The 12711-nt window shown below is 41.8% G+C and overlaps 1 protein-coding gene across 2 annotated transcripts in view; it reads left to right on the forward strand.

Annotated features, from left to right (window-relative positions):
• Window positions 1-443: 443 nt before the first annotated feature.
• The window catches only part of nlgn2b (neuroligin 2b), a 54756-nt gene continuing 42488 nt past the window's right edge, over window positions 444-12711 (forward strand). The window contains exons 1-2 of one of the 2 annotated variants that reach the window (XM_058412747.1): window positions 444-768; window positions 11607-11756. The gene's annotated coding sequence lies outside the window, so the exon portion shown is untranslated. The remainder of the gene's footprint in view (window positions 769-11606; window positions 11757-12711) is intronic. The other variant, XM_058412746.1, reaches the window with a different exon arrangement.

Raw genomic sequence — 12711 nt, forward strand, 5'->3', positions numbered from 1 at the left:
ACAGCTCTGTCCCTTTAACCAGACACTACCAATATCTATACAGCTCCATCCTTTTAACCAGACACTAACCAACATCTGTACAGCTTTATTGTGAAGAAAGAAAAAAGAGAGAGTTAGAGAGTACACTGATTGAAATAGAGTGAAAGAAAGAAAGATGCAAAGAGTTGAGAAATAGAGATGGAAGAGATGGTGTATGCACGTGTGTGTTTGTGTGTATGTGTGTGTGTGTGTGTGTGTGTGTGTGTGTGAGAGAGAGAGAGAGAGAGAGAGAGAGAGAAAGAGAGAGAGACAGGTGAACGTGGGTGTGTGTGTGCGTGTGCGTGTGTTGCGATGTCCGTGCTTTTCGGAATGTAGATCAGACCGCAGGAAGAACAGAGCTGCTGATGCGGTATACACACACACACACACGCACAAACGTATGCACGCACACAGGCACACATCCACGCGCGCGCGCACGCGCAATCTCACACGCGCGCCGTGCACAAACACACACGCACACACACGCGCGCGCGCTCTCTCTCTCCTGAGCGCGCGGCTCTGCTTCTTATTAGCGCTTCATCTGCGCTTCTCCTCCATCATCAGCCTGCAGGAATCAGAGAGAGAGAGAGAGAGAGAGAGAGAGAGAGGAGGAAGAAGAGGAGAGGGAAGGAGGAGAGGATTCTTTCCGGGGTTTTTTGGAGGGAAAAAAGAGGCAAGGTGAATACAGCGCGCACTAAAATACACGGAATGATGGAATAAAACGTCAGCTTGCACACCGAACACCGGGAGGTAAGAGCTGTGCAAAACGCTTCTCTCTTTCTGTCTGTGTGTGTGTGTGTGTGTGTGTGTGTGCGTGTGTGTGTGATTCTCCGTCATGTAACGTTAGTGTATCGATCTCGTCTCGCGCACCTCTACCGTGCCTGTGCTTCATTAAGGATTAATCGCTTTCCTTAAAAAATACAACCAACAAAAATACGCGACATCCGCTTTGGTTAAAAACGTCGTTTGCTGTTGCTTTTGAAGCTCACGCGCACACGTTAATATATTCATATAATACGTGTTATCAGGTCGGCTCGCTTCAAAGCGCTCTGACATCACGACCTGAATCATGAGACGTGATTGATAGGATTTCTGCCTGGCAACGCAACAATGGCTCTTTTTTTTCCCCATCTTTTTGCACCTGATGATGATGACGATGATGATGATGAACATCTTCATCCTCATCCTCATATCATCCTCTCACTGCACCTGCATGTCATTTGTGTGAAATAGGACAGGAGCAATGGTACCAAATCTAACACACACACACACACACAGAGAGCAGGATGAAGGATGGTGCAGACGTGGTGATGTGGTCCACATTTACATGCCGGTCCGGTCTGGTGAGCCGGCGCTCCGTCAAAGGCGGGATTCATGTCGGTGCACAAGGCGAGCTCTGTTTCAGTGCACACTCTAGTGTAGTGCTCCAATTATCACCTCGGTGAAGTGTTCACTACTCAGCGACGCTGCGTCCTGTTCACTATGGCCGCCTCTCTGTTTAACCCAACACCTGTACCGTGCTACTTTATTCCTAAAATCCTTAGGGCCACACTGTAAACACAGAGAAGTGGAGAGAAATGTGCTGGAATATCGATCATGCTGCGTTCACTTGCTAAACCGTTTCCACCAAAGGCTTTCCAATACCAGTGATCGTGTAAGGAATATGAATATTCAGACTGGACTAATAACATCTTTTACACAGGTTCAAACAGAAGACAAGGCGTTTTGTTTGTTTGTTTTTTAGCTCCAAGATAACGCCATGTTTCTATACAATCTGGCCTGAAGTTCACCAAAGAAATGATTTTATTTATAGAGCCGCCTCTCCGTATCACCCACGCTGTGAACACACCAGCGTTGCTCTGCTGGGTGTCTAAAAATGATTTCAAATCAATTCCCTTATATTAACTTGTAGGATTATTGTGCATGGTTCTCATCACAATTCACCTTTATTAAATATGTAAAATCTCTGAAAAGGATAAGCGACACTTGAAGGATGCCATGTTGACTCGCAGCAGCACTTCTTCCCTCGTAGCAGATTCCCAGAGCAAACTTTTCTGATTTTTCTGTAACAAACTGAAAAACTAAAATAAATCTTAGATGGATATTGTATAACATAACCGTTATCTAACCAGGAGACGTTGTTGTTTCTTTACATCAATAGATGAATACATTAGATGAATAAATAAATAATTATGATTTGAAGCCACACCCACTTCCTGTGATGCAGTGAGAGAGAGAGCGTGTCATTATGTTACACCCCTACACACCTGCTTTGGTATCTTCCAGACATTTTACATTAAAATGACACACAAAGCTCCCAGTGTCTATAGACTAATTACAGGTTCATCTTAATCATATATATGGCTTCATTAATGATGATTAAAAGTTCCGAATTACCCATTGTTGACCTCTGGAGCTGGCCTTTCTCCACCAAGTCAGACACTCAGCTTCAAGTTTTAATTATGATTTGACTTGTTGTTCTTGAGGTTAAAATGTTTGAGGTTAAAAACTCATATTTACAGAGAATCCTGTAGACTGTGAATGAAGCACGAGAGACAGAAGGAACAAGAACATTTGGTTTGGTTCTGATTTCCGTTTCTTTGTTCCTCCATATTGCTTTTTTTTTTTTAAAAAAAATAAAATAAACTGAGAGCTTGAGTCTGAAAATAACTGAGTCGGGTTCATCTTAGCTTCTGTGTGTGTGTGTGTGTGTGTCATATCAAGAGTGTGCAAAGTGAAGGCACAATTTGGAGGAGGATCTGCAGACACAGGAAATGCACAGGAGATGTGGGGAGTTTTTTTTTTTTTTCCTGTCCTCCATTTTCCTTTTTCTCAGACGTTTAAAGTCAGATTTTAAGATTTTCAGTAAGTTAGCATGCTAAGCCACTAAAAAAACCTAAAAAAGGTCCCTGCTCTCATCATTCAGCTAATGCAGCTACTCTGCTAGCCAGTTAGCTAAGCAGAGTTTATGTTTATGTTTGAATAAATCCTGCTAACTAGTCAGTGATGTAGCTAATTACGCTAGTTAGTTAGCAAACCTGCAATCGTCATGTGAGGTCTTCCTTGTGCAGCAAGCTAGCTATTAGGTATGCTAGCTAGTTAGCAAGCTAAGTGCTTTCAGGCTAAACACACCCCTGCCTTTGTGATGTAAGTGGATAATTGTGGAACATAGCTAGTCCGCAAGCTAGTTTATTAGCATACAAGTTAGTTAGTGCTGTGCGTGGACAATTTTTTCGGACTTTAAGGATCTGCTTCCTTACAGAGCAAACTGGCTACTTGATTAGCGGGCATGTATCTGCTATTGCCGTGGTGCTGGAGTGATGTTTAGCTGTAGTGATGAGTGATGTGTCCTACATCACACTCCCTGTAGGTCACCTGCTCACTGTACAGGTGTATATTTAAAACACTGCAGTCATGCTATGAAATTAGGTTATCAGCGTTTTTTAATCAATCTTGAGAAACATGGCAGGATTTTTTTTCCAAAATGGCTCTGTGGCTGGAGGAGTTTGAGATGCAGATTGATGTAAGATGGAGCAATATAAAGTGAATGAGCAGCTCCTCCAGAGATAAATAATGCAGAGGGATGCAGCGTTAGATTTGTGCAGAAACGCTATATGCATTCCCTCCGAGCTGCGAGTGTGTGTGAGAGTGTGTTGTCTTGGGAAACTCTTGCATGGACTGCAGGCTGATTAAAGTTTAACGTGTTGCGAGAGGGAGGAACGCAGTGGGATGAGCTTCTTGCTCTGCACCGCTTTGAAAAGGAGGAGTGCATGAAGTTAGTGCCTTCACCAGGACGGCAGCCATTTTAAGCAAAACTTCTAAAACTGCTAGAACCGGTCCAAGTGGGAGATCGAAGTGTTCATTCTTTTATTTTCAAATATCCGTAACCAATCAGATTGCACGGAATACAGCTGGAAGCAATCAAGCAATCAAGCAAATCTTTAATTAATGAGCTTTTCCTGAAACCCTTCACAGACCAAAGTTCCCTTCCTGACCAACAGGATCTCAGATCCTTCCTGAAATATTTTACTACCCAATAGGAGAGCAGTTCACTTCTCTCAGCATCTCACTTTGCTTCATAATCGATAGGATCCCACTTCCTCTTTTCTGTAATGATCAAATTTTGTTTTCCTGAAATCTAACAGAATTCTGCTGTAACCAATAGAAACACAGTTTCCTCCTGAGAATTTCCCTGTAATCAATCAGATCATAGCTCCATTCTGTAATGTAAACAATCAGGTTTCTCTAAGTGCCTCTAAGAGTTGAGTCTCCTGCTTAAAATGCTACAGTAACCAATCAGATCCTAGTTCTCACTCGAAATGTGACTGTAACCAATCACACTTGTTCCTGATTGTTGTTCCTTCCAGAAACTCTTCTGTCCTAAAATACCACCATTACCAATTCCCCTCCACTAAAACCAACCGGATCAGTGTTCTGTGTTAATAATAATAATGTTATCATAACCAATCAGAGCATGATGGAAGGTCACTGTAACCAGTCAGACCTCAGGTCCCTCTTTTTTACACTAATTAAAATCCTTCAGTTTAATAAGAATTTGAATAAGAGTTCACAAAATTGTGCTTCCTGAGCGCATTATTCCATTTATACATCACTGCTCTTCTTCTGCTCCTCTCCATAAAGGGTGCCAATAATTCTGGGAGAGAATGTGTGGCATTCTGCGCACATCATTATCCATTATTTTAACCGATTAACATACAGAACTCTCCTGCATCTACATCCTGAGACCAACTGCTAGCTTCCTCTAACAGTTACATAATAAAAACAATTTTAAAACATTATTTCCGGTGAGTAAAGTGTAGAACTTTCCATCAGACAAAGTTTTCCGCTTGAGCGCGTTACAGTTTTAAACTTGGCTCCATGATCACATTATATCACTTATATCGCTTTACCGTATGCTTTAAAATCATCTCAACTGCAAGCAGTAATTCCATCGGATACGTGTGATGTGATTTAATCGTATAAGCTGCTGTGAGAGTGTGTGGTTCCAGGTGAAGTCTGGGTTCAGTTTCCTCCACACCAATTTAACGTCTCTCTAAAAGTGTTGATATTAGAACCTGGAGAAATCTTTATATTATAATTTAGAGAAAGCTTGATGGCGCTGAGCAATGTTTACTTACGTGTTTAAATCTTTTAAACATTTTTCGATTGTTTTCTTTAACACACACACACACACACTACCTTCAGCTAATGCTATAACATCATTTCCGTGCTGTTATCCTACACCTTAAAGCCGACCACCATTCCGTTTCTTCTCCTCTGCTGCATTAGATGATGAGATCAGAAGGATATTACATTATTTATACGGATGCATTAGCAGAGCTTAATGCCAGACACATGGTTTATGATGGTGCCCAAGTCTGACCATTCTTCCCATACCATTTCCTGCCAATAAACTTTTGCACGTTTGACGCTAATTGAGTCTAAATGTCATATGCAGATGATGGAAAGTCTGAGTGCACGACCGAGTTCTCCAGAAAATTCGCCACAATCAGTCTGAATATCCAGCGATCATCTGATAACAGCCTGGGATTCACGCTGCCGCCAAGTCCTGACGCTAAGATGTCTCACGCTGTGAGACAAAACGCTGTCGCAGTTTTCACCTCTAAAACTTGTAGTGATTTTTCACTGTTAATGCCAGCACACTTCCTGTAACAGCTGCAGCAGCATGGCTAACCATCAGCCTAATGCAGGAAATTACAACATACTCAATCAGAGAGAGAGAAAACTTAATATTCTGGACAATTCTGTCTAGTTTCCAGTGTCACTGGATGCTAGCTAGCTAGCACAATCACTAAATCATCTCACCAGGCCTCCTCATGAATCCAAGCCCCTACTTGGTGCTTTGGTGTGTTTCCCAGTTGCCAAGCAACAGAGTTCTCACCGTTTTAAAGTAGTGTATTTTTGAATAATAAGGATTAAGTGAGGACGAGCTGAAGAAAGAGACGGACTCCACGTTCTCGCCCCATCCTCGACACGTGTTAAGCTAAAACGTGTGATTTTTATGAACTTGTTTTATTTAATGTGCATTTGATGAAGCTGCACGTGTGAAAGAGAGGGTCCACACACACACAGACGCACAAACACCTAACACGAGCACTGCAGGTAATGAATCACCTGCTTGAACTTAACAGCTTCCTCACATCAAAAGCTGTTCGTCAGCAGCGCTGCAGATATACCGGCCCTGAACGCCACACGTTTCCATCTGCTAATGAGCTCCCTCAAGTCCTAGGGAACTCCCTCACACCTTTACCTGTCTCACAGAGGTGTGTGTGTGTGTGTGTGTGTGTGACCCTAAACTGCACAAGACACTGAATAAATACACACCATTTTGTCTGCTACAGTAAGCAAGGCTTTTTTTCCACATCGGTTTTAATTTGCATCTTTCACATTCATCCAACACAAATTCCGGCTACAGACTGCACGATTTCAGCCACTTTACAAGAGAAAAAAATCAATTCCTGACCAAAGGATTCTTCTACAATCTGCTGTTGAGTCTCAGGAGGCTGTAAGGATCGGTTCCTTGGATGGGCTTTAATTCGTCCTGCCAGAGACGCAGCCGTAGGATCAGGATTTACACCAGCCATAATTTTATTTCCGTTCTTGTTATTTACAGTCTAGCTGACTGCTTGATCTCACGATGTCCTAAATAAGTCATTAGCAACCCTGAATCCAAATGAACTAGCATGAATTAGCTCTCGCTAGATCGACTGAAACTAGCATGGTGTATAAATCTGATTAGTAAGTGTGTGAATTTGTCCGTTTTAAAACCCTTTCGAATCAGATCCTGTCTTGCTGAACGGATTTTAATCTAGCTTCGGATCATTAACTCACTTAGCGCATTGTTTTTTTTATATATTTAGCGATATTTTTCCCCTTTGCTGGAGATCTCTCACGTATCTTCACGCACCTCGTCCCCGGGTTCATTCAGGACTAAAAGAGCCACTGAGCTTCAAATCAGACGCCTTCTTGGGACACGGCCGAGTTTAGTGAGATGGAAACAACCAGCCCTGAGGAGAACAAGAGCGTGTGTGTGTGTGTGTGTGTGTGTGTTGCGGTTTTCTTCTTCCTGCTGTTCACAACACTATTTTTAATTATTTATACGTTTAGAGACACAGATCACAGCTGGACAACATCAAGGCGCAGTCCAGAGGCGAAGGCTTCATCTGATCCAGGCAGAGAGACAGACAGAGAGAGAGAGACAGAGAGAGACAGATAGAGAGGGAGACACAGAGAGAGTTAGACAGAGACACAAATGGGGAGAGACACAAACAGTGTGACAGACAGAAAAACAGGCAAACAGACAGAGAGAGAGACAGGCAAATCAGTGAGACAGACAGCAGAGAGACAAACAGACAGAGAGACAGACAGATTTTGGTTTGGATGAAGCCTTTTCCCTTTAATGTTAATGATCCAGACTGCTGTTGGATAAACACTGCTACTGTACAGAGATGGTGCCATTATTTATTTTTACCTTCATTATTTCTCCCTAAAATTCAGTGCTATGAATTAATTACTGATTAATTAATGCATTCTAATTTGAGCTGCCTGAAGGTGAGCATCACAGAGGAGCAGAGCCTCAATGTTTAATTCTATTTACACCCCTGAGCTGCTGACTTCTGATTGGTGTTCAGGTGTTGATGCGTTTCCTGTACCAGCAGCTCTGACAGTAGCTCTGACTTTTCTGCAGTGTGATATGGCGATAATATCGCTCAGCCGTTATTTGTGACGCGAGATGACGAATATTGACTCGATCTTCAGCTTCATTTGGAGGTGATGACTTTGAGATTGCGTATCGATCTGTAACTTCTGCTCCTCGCTTTTCTCTCTCGCTCCTCAGACACGTGTTTACTCTCAGCAGCCGTTTGACGTTAATCACATCAACGAGTCCTTCCCTAATAAACCCTCACACTCCCTTTCATTACTCCCACTGTTTACTCTCCCTCTCCCTCCCTCCCTCTCTCATTCCCTCCCTCCCTCCCTCCTTCTCTCTCTCTCTCTCTCTCTCTCCCTCCCTCTCCCTCTCTCTCTCCCTCCCTCTCCCTCCCTCTCTCCCTCTCTCTCCCTCTTCTCTCTCCCTCCCTCCCTCCCTCCCTCTCTCTCTCTCTCTCTCTCTCTCTCTCTCTCTCTCTGTCTCTCTCTCTCACACTCCCTCCCTCTCTCACTCCCTCTCTCTCCCTCTTCTCTCTCTCCCTCCCTCCCTCCCTCCCTCCCTCCCTCTCTCTCTCTCTCTGTCTCTCTCTCTCACACTCCCTCCCTCTCTCACTCCCTCCCTCTCTCCCTCTCTCTCCCTCTTCTCTCTCTCCCTCCCTCCCTCCCTCTCTCTCTCAGTTAGAGAAGGAGGCTGAGTAGACGAATACGTTGCTAAACGTCTCCATTAGGTCCCGAGTGTCCCATATTGGCCACATTGAGCACTCACACACTTTAACCCCACTCTCTAATTAGCAGCGTTGTGTCCCATTGAGCCGAACTGTCGGTCTTCAGATTTTATCAGCGAGACGCCGTAAACAAGCCTGCTTTTCCACACCGCAGTCTGATCGCATGTCTGACAGCTCCTTCACTGTGGAAATGGAAAAGAAGATTCTAGATGCATTAACGGCGCCACCGCCTTCACCACCATCTCCACCACCGTCTCCACCAGCATCTCCACTATCACCTTCATAACCATCTGCACCATCGCCTTCATTACCGTCTCCACCATCATCTTCTTCACTGTCTACACCTTTGTGAGCATCAGTGTCTTCCTCACATTCCTCACACGTCTTTCTCCATTGTTGTTTACACAACTATCTCCGTCTCTGTTTCCATCTTTGTCTTCATCACCATCTTTTCCAGTGTCTTTATTACCATCTTTATCACAGTGTTCATCATAGTCTTCACCATCATCTTTCTTCACCACATCTTCATGATCATCTTCATCATCTTCAACAAATCTTTATAACCATCTTCACCTCATCTTTATCATCATCTTCACCAAATCTTTATCACCATCTTCGCCACCACCCTCATCATCATCTTCATCACCATCTTCACCAAATCTTCTTCACCATCATCACCACATCCTCATCACCATTTTCATCACCATCCTCATCTTTATCACTGTCTTAATCACAGATTTATCCCTTACTCAGTTTTGTGGGTGGGGCTAAATTTAAATCACTGCTCTGTTTAATTACATCTGATTTGTTTTTATTAACAAAAAAAATCTGCAGGACATTTCGTTGTTTGGTGAAAATCTAAACAGAGTGTTGATAAATGAGTGAAGCTGAAACCTGGGCCATGTTGACCTGCGTGGAACACGAGGACTCACCTCCATCACTGCTCTTATCGATCAGGAGACAATTACCAAGCTGATGGATGTGTAAAACAGCAGAGACCTTCGCGTGTCCAGGCCTCGTCACGACATCGTCAGAGGAGATTATTTTGTTACAGTCTCACGTGTGATTTTTCAGCCGTGTTTGGGGGAAAAACAGCAGATCAGATGGAGAGGAGCAGCGGCAAGGCCGTGTGTTTATTTGAGCTGTCAGTCATCCCTTCTTTCGCTTTCTTCAGAGTCTTCAGAGACGTGCTCCTGGCCCCGGAGCGTGACCTGCTTACTTCTGCTTTTCTGAGTCTGAGGCGCTGTGGAGTTGGAGGTTTCATGCTCGGCACTCCAAAAATATCAGTCCAGTAAGAAAAGAAAAGATTTATTTATTGCAAGAAAACGGTTTCGTAATCAGCGGCATAATAGATAACAGTGTTTCACCACATCATCAGCGCTGGAGGTGGTTTTAAATCCAGACCAACAACCTGCTCCCTTTTTAATTTAGTGTCATGGAGTTGTGACAGATTTAACTGAAACCAGCAGAAACGTTTCCTAATCGTTATATCGCTCTTGGTGTTGTGACGTAATATTGAAGGAACCGTAGATACACAAAGACACAAAGTCAAAATTCTGTGTGTGTGTGTGTGTGTGTGAAATAATGATAACCGAAGCTAGCTGAGTTGAACAATATTAATATAAAACACAACAAAAATAGACGATGAAGCTGAACACAGATGCTAACACACTAGCTGGACCCTTTTTGACCAAACAAACACCATTTTGTGTTTTTACCATCCTTCCTTTCCAGATTTATCATTTAAGATTATTCACATTTTTTATGTTTTTTTTTAATCTTCCAAATAGATTAGCAATAAATATGGATTTCGTAAACCCAGTAGAGTGGATAGTGTGATGCTAGCAAACTGGACAATGTTTTGATAGCATCATTAAGGTTATGCTAGATATGTGGTGTAGCGTAGCAAAACACTCACTGTTTTAGCACAGAGCTAATTATAATGACACGTCTGATGACTAAAGGACAATGTAGTGTGAGGCTGGGAGAGTTTTGGTGTTTTTCCTATGGTTAGGATTCTATAAATGCTGCAGCGTGTCTTAAGGTTCTATCCAGCAAGATTTCCTTTGTCCAGAAGTGAGTTTAAAAAGCCAAAGTTTGTTTATATTTAATTCACAACAATTTAAAAAAATCATCTTCCTGAAGCACATCCTCCATCTTTTTCCTGACCTTTTAGCATGAAGGAACTTTTTAAGGCTACTTTTCTCCCCCTCTTTTAAATGTTAATGCGGTGCGTCTCGGGCGTGCGGCGAGGATGACTAGTCCAGTGTAATTATAACAAAATGAAGGGATGATGTTTAAAAAGCCTGAGAGCGGCACATCGTACTGCTCAGCTCAATCCCATTAAAAAAATCGGCTGTTAAATATTACAAGGACGCTGAAGAGGAAATAAGAAGCGAGCCGGCTCGTGGCAGAGACGCCACACTGCCACGCCTGTCCGAGTGACGGCTTTTAAAAGACTCGCTCTCAGTGCTGCGGTCTGGATATGAAATATCAGACATCCCACGTTTAACGAGTCTATCAAAATGTAAAAAAAAAAAGAAGAAGAAGAAGGAGCAGGACGATCAAGAACAGACTGAGAGCGGAAGTGTGGGTGTGACAGACTGTTACACAACTATTAACACAAAATCACACAAAACTCAGGACATGATGCACAGGGGGCCACTTTTTTAAAATATTTATTTAATTATTTAGTTTTAAATATCTGCCAGACTGTTCCATTTTTTTTTTACAATTAACCCCAATTGACAAACATTTTATTTTTGATTGGACTGTTTAAAATATATATTAATATATAAAAATATATTAATTATACATTTTATTTAGATTTTATTTTATTACAAATTTCCTCATTTTACTCTTTAGTTTTTCTGTTTGCTTTAAAAACAAAATAATGCTAAAAGCGATTTTCCACATGAAACCTCATCTTGGCTTCTCATATAATTAAAAAAATATATTTTGTTTTTAAAATGATTTGATTTTTCTGTAATGATGTTTAAATGAGTGCTGTTCTTAATGTGGAAAAACGAGTCATGTGACCTTTGCCTTAGTCATGTGACCACCACCTCAGTCATGTGGAGATAAACTAATGGCAGTATTGTGCGTTGAATATCACCATGTCATTTTATGTCCCTTTTAAGCTTTGCCTTTAACTTCATTCTCTCTCTCTCTCTCTTTCGTGTCATGATGAAGCGAGTGATTTATTACAGCACTCTGGGTTGTTGGCTCCGCCCACTTCCTCCTCCGATGGACAGTATTGATGTGTAATTACTTTAGAAGATGAATGTGTCCTCCCACGTCAGCTTGGACCTGCAGCTCAATCACAGGCCTCGTTTCTCTGAGGTCCGCACACACACACACACACATTAAAGTGATCTATCAGTGACATTACACCTTTCTCAGGTTCTTACAGCATCAGTCCTCCCCTGGTTCCATTCTTCAACCACCTCCATTCATCACACCTTTTATCATAACCTTTAATCATAACCATTGGACACACCTTTTGACCACCTCCTATGACCACACCCGTTGGCCATGCCCTGTAATCATTAATAGCAGTGTAGTAGAGTTTTATTACTTTGTAATTCATGGTTAAAAGGACAGTGGGGAATATTCTTCAGTGCTATGATGTTTGTCTGCTGTATTCTACTGGAATTTTTCAGTTTCAATTTTATTATTTTTGCTTGTGTCTAATCTGTCTTTTATATCAACATTTGAATGAAGTGTGTGTGTATGCATGTGTGTGAGTGTGTGTGTATGTAAGAGGGAGAGAGCGAGAGAGAGAAAGAGGGAGAGAGAGAGAGACAGAGGTGAAAGGCTTATAAACTCTGTGTGTAGTGTTATAGAGCAGTAAATCGTCTGTAAGCAGCAGTAAACAGTAATGAAGAGTCTGAAACAGTCATAAGCAGGATTAAACAGTTATAAACTATATTAAACAGGATTAATTATAAACACTGGTGAAGAACAGTTTTGAACAGTTCGAAACAGTAATGAGCAGAATAAAGAGTAATAAACAGTAGTGATAACACTATACAGTAGGAAACAGTATTGAGTATTACAGAGTAATCAATTCCCTGTAGTAAGTTGTTATAAACAGTATGAAGCAGTCATGAAGAGTATTAAACAGTAATAAGCAATATTAAATGGTAATAAATAGTTTTAAATGTGCTACTCAGAATTAAACAGTGGTTAAAAAAAAGTAATAAGCAGACGGAAGCTACGGTAAACTGAATTAAACAGTAATAAGCAGTAATAAACAGGATTAAATCAGGATTAAGTTATTAAGTTGTAATAATCA

The sequence above is a fragment of the Hemibagrus wyckioides genome, linkage group LG16, assembly GCF_019097595.1.
Source record: "Hemibagrus wyckioides isolate EC202008001 linkage group LG16, SWU_Hwy_1.0, whole genome shotgun sequence".
Lineage (NCBI taxonomy): Eukaryota > Metazoa > Chordata > Actinopteri > Siluriformes > Bagridae > Hemibagrus > Hemibagrus wyckioides.